Source organism: Pituophis catenifer, unplaced genomic scaffold, assembly GCF_029215685.1.
Source record: "Pituophis catenifer annectens isolate HBS135680 unplaced genomic scaffold, rPitCat1.0.hap2 SCAF_4, whole genome shotgun sequence".
NCBI lineage: Eukaryota > Metazoa > Chordata > Lepidosauria > Squamata > Colubridae > Pituophis > Pituophis catenifer.
The window spans coordinates 61,734,527-61,745,899 of record NW_027256884.1 but is presented as its reverse complement, the minus strand read 5'-3'; the positions used below and the strand labels follow the sequence as shown (position 1 = coordinate 61,745,899).

General features: G+C 41.1%; 2 pseudogenes; both read right to left on the bottom strand.

Moving 5' to 3' along the window:
* Positions 1–1,350: 1,350 nt before the first annotated feature.
* Positions 1,351–5,080, bottom strand: LOC139316746 (E3 SUMO-protein ligase KIAA1586-like; annotated as a pseudogene).
* A 321-nt stretch (positions 5,081–5,401) lies between these two features.
* LOC139316745 (E3 SUMO-protein ligase KIAA1586 pseudogene) lies at positions 5,402–7,055 on the bottom strand (annotated as a pseudogene).
* Positions 7,056–11,373: the final 4,318 nt, after the last annotated feature.

Here is an 11,373-nt window from a genome sequence, read left to right as displayed (position 1 = left end):
GGGAGTGGGTCACCCTAAACAGGGTGGCTGGGCGGTTCTCTGCAGATGCGATAAGAGCAGAAAAATGGTTAGATTTTGCCGCTTTTATCGCCACTAGGTAGGTCTTGATATAAGACCTCACCTGTGTCCGGTCGGAATCGGATTGACTAGTCCTCCAAATGCTCTCTAGGCGTCTTTTCTGATGCTTCATCTCTCTCAGCTCCTCAGAGAACCAAGGAGCTAATTGAGAATGTGCTTGAATGTGCTTCACTTCAGCTACAGTGAAAGGATGTGTATTGGGGGGGGCATGATGGCCCAGCAGAAGGTGAGCTTATCAGCTGGAAACTGATAGCTTGGGTTTGAGACCCAAGCACCATTCAACAGGGTGAGCTCCTACTCCTGCCCAAACCTAGCAGTTTGAAAGCATGCAAATTTATTTATTTATTTATTTATTTATTTATTTATTTATTTATTTATTTATTTATTTATTTATTTATTTATTTGTCATATTTCTATGCTGCCCACTCTCCGAGGACTCTGGGTGGCTTACACCAAAGACAGTATACTAAATAGCATATTGCCCCCAACAATCTGAGTCCTCATTTTACCCACCTCTGAAAGATGGAAGGCTGAGCCAATCTTAAACCAGTGCGATTTGATCCGCTAATCTGCTGAACTAGCAGTCAGCTGAAGTAGCTGCAGTACTGCACTCTAACCACTGCGCCACCTCGGCTCATGTGAATAGATTAATATGTACCACTTTGGTGGGAAGGTAACAGTGTTCTGTGCACCTTTGGTGTATAGCCATGCCCACAGAAAACATCTTCGGGCAACTCTGGCTTCCTTGGCCCAAAACAGGAATGAGCACCGCACCCTAGAGTCAGACATGACTCAACAGAAAAACCTTTATCTTTTGAAAGGAAGTGACCCTCATAGGGAACAGTTGTCCTTCCTGAGATTTTAACACAATTTTTTTCAAGCATTACTCAGATAAATACAGTTCTGTAGCCATATAATTTTCTAAGAGTAGCAGCTTTGCTAGTAATATGACAGGAAAAAAGATGTGTTCTTATCAGTGGTGGGATTCATTTTTTTTACTACTGGTTCTGTGGGCGTGGCTTGGTGGTCATGTGAGTGGGTGGTCATGTGAGTGGGTAGGCATGGATTGCTGGTCATGTGACTGGGTGGACATGGCTTGGTGGTCATGTGACTGGGTGGATGTGGCCAAGTAGACATCACCACTTTGCCATCATGAGCTACAAAAAAAAGATATACCAAAAAGGAGTTTATTATTTCATGCATTTAATACTTAAATAAGTACACAAAACAATAAAAGAGGTACACAAATACTACATAAGTACAATAAAAGTGTTATTCATCTTTAAGGTATTTCCAAATCATTTCATTGGCATGTTCCTCCTCACTTGCACTTTTCTTCACTTTTACTTGAGCATCAATGGTTGTGTGATGTGCTCTCAACCAATTTTTGACTGTAGGAATAGGGTCCCATTCTTTTAGAGGTAGGCCAATTATACTAATGGTCATTAGATTGGTTATGTTGGAAACAGGTGAGTTCTCTTCTCTAAACATATGATGTTCATTTTTGAAAAAAACCCTTTCCTTACTGAACTTGTTCTGCAATTGTTCTGACAATATCTTTAGCTTTTTTAATACTGTCAGGAATTGCATATTTCCAGGAATCTTTTAAAACATTTTCTACAAAATCTCTATAATCGTTGATATTAATTTCGTAATTAAAAATGTCATTAAATACAAGCAATTGTTCTTCATCTGCTGTCCATGGAACTACTACTTCTTCAATATTCCAGTAATCTGGCTCCAAATAATTGAGAAATTGTAATTTATTTGTGTCTTGCAATTGGCTACCTGTTTTTAAATGTTCACAATCCATTAGTCTTTTAGGAAATCGGGAAAGTTTGCATCAGTCTTCATGCAAAAAGAAACTATACTCCAACCTACCAGAAACATAACTGTAAAAAACAGACTGGAAATAAAAATTAAAATAAGCAAAAAAAAAAAAAAAATAGTAAGAGAACACCTGTCTGATCTTGATGAATACAAATCACCAGGACCTGATGGATTACATCCCAGAGTTCTAAAGGAGCTGGCAGATGTCATCTCAGAACCATTGCACCACATTTTTCAAAAATCCTGGAAAACCGGGGAACTACCAGATGACTGGAAAAGAGCTGATGTGGTTCCCATCTTCAAAAAAGGAAAAAAAAAAACAGACCCAGGAAACTACAGACCAATCAGCCTAACATCAATACCCGAGAAGATACTGGAAAAGATAATTAAAAAACAGATCTGCCAACACCTAGAAATGAGTAAAGTAACAACTAGCAGTCAGCACACGTTTGTTAAAAACAAATCATGCCAACATAGTGACTAAATTAGTAGACCAGCAAAATACTGTGGACATAATATACTTAGACTTCAGCAAGGCATTTGACAAAGGAGACCACAACCTACTTCTTCGTAAGCTAGAAAAAAGTGGGATAGATAGCTTCACCACCAGATGGATTGGCAACTGGCTGACAAACCATACTCAATGAGTAGTCCTTAATGGGTCCAAGACTACATGGAGAGAAGTAAGCAGTGGGGTGCCACAAGGTTCCATCTTAGGCCCAGTACTCTTCAATATCTTCATAAATGACTTAGATGAGGGAATAGAAGGGGAATTCACCAAATTTGCAGATGATACTAAGCTGGCAGGAATAGCTAACACCCTAGAAGATAGGGTCAAGATCCAGATGGATCTTGACAGACTTGAACACTGGGCCTTATCTAACAAAATGAAATTCAATGCAGAGAAAAGTAAAGTCTTCCACTTAGGTAAGAAAAACCAAAAGCACACATATAAACTGGGGGACACCAGGCTTAATAGCAGTGACTGTGAGAGGGATCTTGGAGACTTAGTGGACAATCAGCTAAATACCAGCCAGCAGTGTGCAGCAGCAGCTAAAAAAGCCAATGCAATCCTATGTTGCATTAACAGAGGGATACAATCAAGATCAAGTGAGGTACTAATACCACTCTATAAAGCCCTAGTAAGACCACACCTAGAGTACTGCATCCAGTTTTGGTCACCACACTATAAAAAAAGATATTGAGACTCTAGAAAAAGTGCAGAGAAGAGCAACCAAGATGATTAGGGGAATGGAGACTAAAACATATGAAGAATGGTTACATGAACTGGGCATGGTTAGTCTAGTGAAAAGAAGGACCAGAGAAGACATGATAGCAGTGTTCCAATATTTGAGGGGTGCAACAGAGAGGAGGGGATCAAGCTATTTTCCAAAGCACCTGAAGGCCAGACAAGGACTAATGGATGGAAACTGACCAAGGAGAGATTCAACCTAGAAATGAGGAGGAACTTTCTGACAGTGAGAACAATCAACCAATGGAACAGCTTGCCTTTGGAAGTTGTGGGAGCTTCATCACTTGAGACTTTCAAGAAAAGATTGGACTGCCATTTGTCATAAATGGTATAGGGGCTCCTGCATGAGTGGGGGGTTGGACTAGATGACCTATAAGGTCCCTTCCAACTCTGTTAATCTGTTAAAAAGTCCAACAAATGATTTTGTACAAATTTTATATTTTTGAAGGTTTCTGAAGTAATTAATCCATCAACTTTTTTTTGTATGGACCCTTTCCCTTTCTAATCATTTCAAATGCTTTAACTGATCTCATCACAAATTTTTCAGCCTTTATGATGTCTCTTGCCTGCAGTACATTTGAAAGAAGAGAAATTTCATTTAGAATATCGATCATCAATGCCAAATCAGTTATAATATATACAGGTGAAACTCGAAAAATTAGAATATCGTGCAAAAGTTCATTTATTTCAGTAATGCAACTTAAAAGGTGAAACTAATATATGAGATAGACTCATTACATGCAAAGCGAGATAGTTCAAGCCTTGATTTGTCATAATTTTGATGATTATGGTGTACAGCTCATGAAAACCCCAAATTCACAATCTCAGAAAATTAGAATATTACATGAAATCAATAAAACAAGGATTGTACATAGAACAATATCGGACTTCTGAAAAGTATAAGCATGCATATGTACTCAGTACTTGGTTTGGGCCCCTTTTGCATCAATTACTGCCTCAATGCAGCGTGGCATGGATGCTATCAGCCTGTGGCACTGCTGAGGTGTTATGGAAGACCAGGATGCTTCAACAGCGGCCTTCAGCTCTTCTGCATTGTTCGGTCTCATGTCTCTCATCTTTCTCTTGGCAATGCCCCATAGATTCTCTATGGGGTTCAGGTCAGGCGGGTTTGCTGGCCAATCAAGCACAGTAATCCCATGGTCATTGAACCAGGTTTTGGTACTTTTGGCAGTGTGGGCAGGTGCCAAGTCCTGCTGGAAAATGAAGTCAGCATCCCCATAAAGCTCGTCTGCGGAAGGAAGCATGAAGTGCTCCAAAATCTCCTGGTAGACGGCTGCGTTGACCCTGGACTTAATGAAGCACAGTGGACCAACACCAGCAGATGACATGGCTCCCCAAATCAACACAGACTGTGGAAACTTCACATTGGACTTCAAGCATCTTGCAGTGTGTGCCTCTCCATTCTTCCTCCAGACTCTGGGTCCTTGGTTTCCAAATGAGATGCAAAAGTTGCTCTCATCAGAAAAGAGGACTTTGGACCACTGAGCAACAGACCAGTTCTTTTTTTCTTTAGCCCAGGTAAGACGCTTCTGACGTTGTTTGTTGTTCAGGAGCGGCTTGACGAAGAATACGACATTTGAAGCCCATGTCCAGGATCCGTCTGTGTGTGGTGGCTCTTGATGCACTGACTCCAGCCTCAGTCCACTCCTTGTGACAGTCCCCAACACTTTTGAATGGCCTTTTCCTGACAATCCTCTCCAGGCTGCGGTCATCCCTGCTGCTTGTGCACCTTTTTCTTCCACACTTTTCCCTTCCACATAACTTTCTATTAATGTGCTTTGATACAGCACTTTGGGAACATCCAACTTCTTTTGCAATTACCTTTTGAGGTTTTCCCTCCTTATAGAGGGTGTCAATGATGGTTTTCTGCACAACTGTCAGGTCAGCAGTCTTTCCCATGATTGTGATTCCTACTGAACCAGACTGAGAGACCATTTAAAGGCTCAGGAACAATTTGCAGGTGTTATGGCTTAATTAGCTGATTAGAGTGGGACACTTTGAGCCTAGAATATGGAACCTTTTGACAATATTCTAATTTTCTGAGATTGTGAATTTGGGGTTTTCATGAGCTGTAAGCCATAATCATCAAAATTATGACAAATCAAGGCTTGAACTATCTCGCTTTGCATGTAATGAGTCTATCTCATATATTAGTTTCACCTTTTAAGTTGCATTACTGAAATAAATGAACTTTTGCACGATATTCTAATTTTTCGAGTTTCACCTGTATATTTTCAAGATGGGTACCATACCTGAATATTTTTCATTGGAATGAAAATACTGATGTAGCACTGGATAAGCATGCCACACAGCTAGGGTTGACCTTAAACTACAGGCAGCCCATCTTGGTCCCAAAACTCTATCAATCTTTATGATTTCAATTCCAAGTTGTTTGGATATTTTGGTAAGTTTCATTTGGCTCTTACTGGATTTATGAAAAATAGTATATATCTTGTCAATAAATATTTTTAAATGATTTAGTTGCTTAATTTTCTTTATGGAGTCATCTAAAACAAGTTGGAGGCAATGGTTTAAGCAGTGCCATATTATGCTGTTTGGAAACGCTTTTGCTATTCTAGTGCTCACTTCAGATTTTCTCCCAAGTATAATGCTGGTACCATCAGAGCAAAATGCTATTAAATTTTTTTCTAGGTAGTTCTTAGTAAATCCAGCATTATTCAAACTTTCCATAACTGAAGAACATATTGTCTCTGCATCTTGTTTTTCCAATTCAACAAGCTCAACAAAAATTGTTGGTGAGTTGACTGAATCCTCAACTTTTAAGAAAACTATCACAACTGGTTTCCATGGTAGCATTGAGGCTTTGTCAATAATCAAACATATTTTCAGATTATTTTCAATAATTTTAGTAAACAATTTGGTTTTAATTTCTTTTGCAATGAAATAAACTATTTTCACTGCAGTTGACCATGAATGCAATCCTATTCCCATATCTAGTCCATTTTTAATTTGCAATTCTATTGCATCTTCTTTGTCTGAAAATCAGGGATGGTATTCACTTATCTTCGCTACTAGTTCACAAATGTGAGTGTGCACATGTGCAGAGCATAAAAAATGGGACATGTTAACGTCTGGGCAGGTGGGAGGAGTCTCCTGCAGCCGCTGCTACCAGTTCGCCCGAACCAGATAGAATCAGCTGAATACCACCACTGCTGAAAATGGTTTACAACCTTTTGTCAGGCTGTAAACTGTATTGCATATTCTACAAGTGGTATCTAAATATTTTTCAGACATCTTTATCTATTCCTTTTGTTATAGCATCCTGCTCTCCTTGTTTTAAGTTCTCTCTGCAAATGGTATGAGCTGTTGATGAAAAATGTTCTTTCATTTTTTTTCTTAGAGACACTTGTTGTACTTCTTTATTTTTCCCTGCTGCCTCAATCTGGAAATGGTTCCATTCTTTGGACACATGAACACCTTTCTCTTTTGCGAAGTCATGTTTTGCACAGTACTTGCAACCTAACTTTTTGTTGGAAATTATCAGTCCCTTATATTTCTCTTTAAAGTTGTTATACTGTTGCAAAGTCCAGCAGTCAGAAAGATTACTTTCAATTTTTGAATCACCAATAATTGACTTGCTGCTTTCTCCAAGTTCAAGTGGTGGTGCTTGTTGTGGTGCTTGTGATGGTTTTTGAGCTTGGATGGCCAATTCTGTTGAATCTGGTTCCAATCTTGTTTTCTTGCTGAAAAAAGCGGTCAAACTCTGTTGCCTTTTCATCCTGTTAAAGGCTACTACTGCAAAAGAAATAAAACAATATTGTGCTTTGGACTCAATTGTGGTTGTAAGTTGAGGACTGCAGGTAACGGAAGGGATTTCTGTTTTCACCCAACAATCTACTGTCTTTTCATCCATTGCTGTGAACAATTTGTAATGTTCAAATACAAATTGTCTGAGCAGGAGGTTGAACTAAAACACCTCCACAGTCCCTTCCAACTCTAGTCTATTACTGGGCTCATTCCTCCCTTTCCTTATTTTACCAGATTAGCGGGTCTGTTTTGTGGATCATGTAGTCCAACTCCAACCCCACCTAAGCAGGAGACCCTATACCATTTCTGACAGAGGGCAGTCTAGTTTCTTCTTGAAAGCCTCTAGTGATGAAGCTCCTACAACTTCTGAAGGCAACTTCTGTCCCATTTGCTCTCACTATCAGAGCAGGGTGGGAGGAGGGGGGTTACACAGTCCCTGGCCAGAGCAACTTACCAAAAATTAAGTGAGCAGTGAAGGCTGGCAAATGAGGAAAGCTGGCAAGGAGCAGAGATCAGTAATATTTAATCACTCTTAGTGTCTGACACTATAGATAGTTAGTGTTTAAAATGTTATGGAAGGGGAACACGTTTCACCAGACAAGACTGAAACTGAGCTGAAAGTGGATTTAAGAATGACATGCAAAAGAAGATGTAAAGAATGGCTGATATTTTCATAAGTACAATTAATTAATAATTGAAAAATAAACACTTGAAATGGAACTACAATGTGGGTGTTTGTTTCTTTGTGCCAGTATTGCCACAAAAATCTTTCCTAGCTATCACTACCTTACATTAGCCCAGGTCTTACCTGGACCAACAGTCCCTAATGGAATGCCCTCTCTATAGCAGAGAGAGAGAGAGAAGCCAGAGGAAGCCATGTTTAGTCACCTAAGCTTTTTAGACTTTTCATCTTAAAAATGTACTGAAGCTTTTTTCAGCATTCCAGCCAGGTGGGATTTTATTTCAGCAGCTGCTTGTTTTTCTAGGATTCACATCATTTTATCTTTATGAATGCATGCTTTAGCATTTGCTTTGCAACTAGAACAACCTCACTAGTGTGGTAAATTTTTAAAACAGCAGGGGATTGGGGTCCAACAAAATGGGGACAAACAAAAAAGATATAGTACAAAATCATCTAAGAAGTTAGATCAAGAAGAATGAATTTCATTGGTACATTCACAGAGCAATACTGAATTCTTTTTCTGAAATTTATTCCTCAGTTCAAAAAATGGGAATATATGAATTAGGTTCAGTATTGGGCTCAGCTTGTACTCAAGTCAATTAGCTATTTAAGAGTTAGTTATGTCATGGTTATGTAAGGTCCGGCTATACGCTTAAGCTCTCAGTGAACCAAAAGGAAAGACTTAAACGGAGGCTTGAATAAGAATCAACATTTAATCTTTGATCAAAGACAAAAGGCTGGGTAAAACCATTCCAAACACATACAAAGAGATATGTATATGGGAGGGTTCACATCTTCAGAGAAGATGTAACCACGTTTTATACCTTTAAAGCATCAGTTAGATCCCCAATTCTGGCCCCTTAATTTATGTTTGTGTATTCTTTGTTGCCCTGCAAAGGAATCTAAACTTCCAATTAGTCTTATCTTTGTTTACTTAATTAGCCACTTAGCGCCTGGCTCCTGAAGACCAGATCTTACCCAGATCAGACATAAATTAGGATTGAGATGTAAATTACCCCTTTGTTGATGGCTGGAGTTCCAACAGATACGTACCATGTTTTTAGGTGGCACAGAAAGAGATTGATATGAGCAGGTCAAATGGCAGGGACATACGTTTGACAAATACCAGATACATTTCAGAGGCCTAATGACAATATGTTTGTAACAGGAGATACAAATAGAAAGGAATAATATATGTGATACAAAAGCACAATATATATGTTACAGGAACCTAATGATTACAGAATAACAAGCTTTTACTAAATCTAGTATATCAATATTTTATATTCTATATTATTGTTTCCCTACATTTCACTCTTTTTATTTAAACGATGGAATGCTTTCCATCATTCTGTAAAAGAGGTACATATTTAGTAGGGATGGTTTTAAGGATCATGTGAGGTTCAGTTGGGGAAGAGTTTGGCTGCGGGTATAAAAGTCCCGAGGATCAAAAACATTGAGACAAGTTGTGGAACCAAAATAAAGATCAGAGCCATTGTCACCTTTTCCAAGGAATGTGCGGGGAAACCAGCAGCAACAGAGCAGAAAAACAGCAAAGACAACAAAAACAGCAAATCAAATATATTCAATGGGTGTCCAGTCTATCCAGTTCATCAGTGAACAGGTCAGCAGGCGATGCTGGGGAGCGGTGAAGTTTCAGCTTGAGTCCTTCCAGCTGTTGGACTTGCCACTGCTCAGGGGGCTCGGGGACATGCTTGACTCGTGATGCGTGGACCCACGCTTTGACGCCGTCCACTTTCACAGCCGTGGGGGTGCTCAGAAGAACCTGACGGGGTGTAGACCACTTGGGCTGAGTGCAGGTGGGAGAGAATTCTTTGATCCTTACCCACTGGCCCAGTTCAGCCAATGGTGGCACGTCAGCAGCTGGAGGTAAAGCGGACTGGACCTGTTTAGAGATAGAGGACAAAACCTGCGCCAGATTATGCAAATATGAGGTGATATTTCTTTCCCCTTCACTAGAATCTGGCAAGGCAGAAGCAACAAAGGGTCTCCCATACATCATTTCAAAGGGTGACAATCCTAATTTCCCTGAAGGCAGGGCTCTAATTCTTGCTAAGGCTAGTGGTAGTACCTTAGGCCAGGGGAGTTGGGTTTCTTGGCATAATTTGGACAAGTGTGTTTTCAGGGTTCTGTTCAAACGTTCCACTTTTGATGAAGCCTGTGGTCTGTAAACAGAGTGGAGGTGCCAAGGGATGCCTAAAAACTTACTGACATCCTGAGTAACCTGTGAGGTGAAATGCCTGCCATTGTCAGACTCAAGACCCTTAGGGACCCCAAATCTTGGGATAATGTGATCAACTAAGGCATTCACCACCTCTCTGGCTTTTTGGGTGGAAGTAGGGATGGCTTCTGGCCATCCAGTGAATAAATCCACAAATACAAGAAGGTTAGATTTTGCTCCCCTTTTTGGGAGTTCAGTAAAGTCTACTTGCCAAGCCTCCCCTGGGTATTGGGCAGTTCGAAGGCGACCGAGAGGAAGCGGACTGTCCCCTCGGGGGTTGTTCCTTTGGCAGATGTCACATTGAGAAACAACAGTCTTGCAAAGGCCACGCAAGTTTGGATTGCAATAGCGGGATGTGAGCCACTTCTGGAGTGGGCGAGGACCGCTGTGAGACATGCGATGAGCTCGTTGAACAAGTTTCCACACCATTTGTTGAGGGAGCTGGATTCTGTTCTGAACGACCCACCACCCATCGCATCACTTGCCATCAGGGTGTAGCTGGTCCCTAGTATCATATAGGGCAGGAAGGTGTTGCGTGGGGTCACAGGGAAGCAAAGCTGAGAGATTCTTGGGATTGACAGCAGGGCCTGATTCAGCAGCTTGACGGGCCCAATAGTCAGCAGCCCGGTTCCCACGAGAGATTTCACTGTGGTCTGTCTGGTGTCCTCGACAATGAATGATAGCTAGCTGGGATGGCTGTCTGACAGCTGTGACAAGTTTTTCTAGCAAGGGCTTCATCTTTAGACTTTTCCCATCTGCACCAGTAAAGCCACGAGCCTTCCATAGAGCGGCATGAGTGTGTGCAGCCAAAAATGCATAACGACTGTCAGTATAGATATTAGTGCGCAGTCCAGCTGACAGATGGCATGCCTCGATCAGGGCTAAAAGCTCGGCTGCTTGAGCGGACCAGTGAGAGGGGAGTTGTCGTAGGAGGAGGGGGCCATCTCTGCAAACTACAGCCAGTCCTGTGTATCTTTTCCCATTTTTTACAAAAGAAGAGCCATCAGTCCAGAGTTGGGACTCAGGATTGTCAAAAGGTTCAGTCCTAAGATCTGCACGAATGCCTACCACGGATTCCAAGACGGCTAAACAGTCATGCTGTGGACCATCCTCGGGGGGGGGGGGGGCAAGGCAAAAGGGTAGCTGGATTCAGCCTTTCACATCTATGAAGCTGAACAGAGTCTGATTCTAAAATCTGGCTTGCATACTTAGAAATCTGGCATGAGGTGGCCCATGCTGGGAGTTTCTGTTCGAGGAGAGCTTGAACTGAATGAGGCGTATAAACGTTAAGGGGAGCCCAGTTTTCAGAAAAAGTTCAATCTGTGCTTTAATGCCAAGCTGGGCTTCCCGTTTGATAGGGTATTGGCGAATAGAGATAGGTTGGGCACCTGGGAGGAGCTGAGCCATGTGGGGTGTAGCAAATTTTGCAAACCCAGGGATTTCTTGATACCAAACTTGGGGATTTATTTTATTTGAATCAGGTCCTCTAAGGATTGTTTC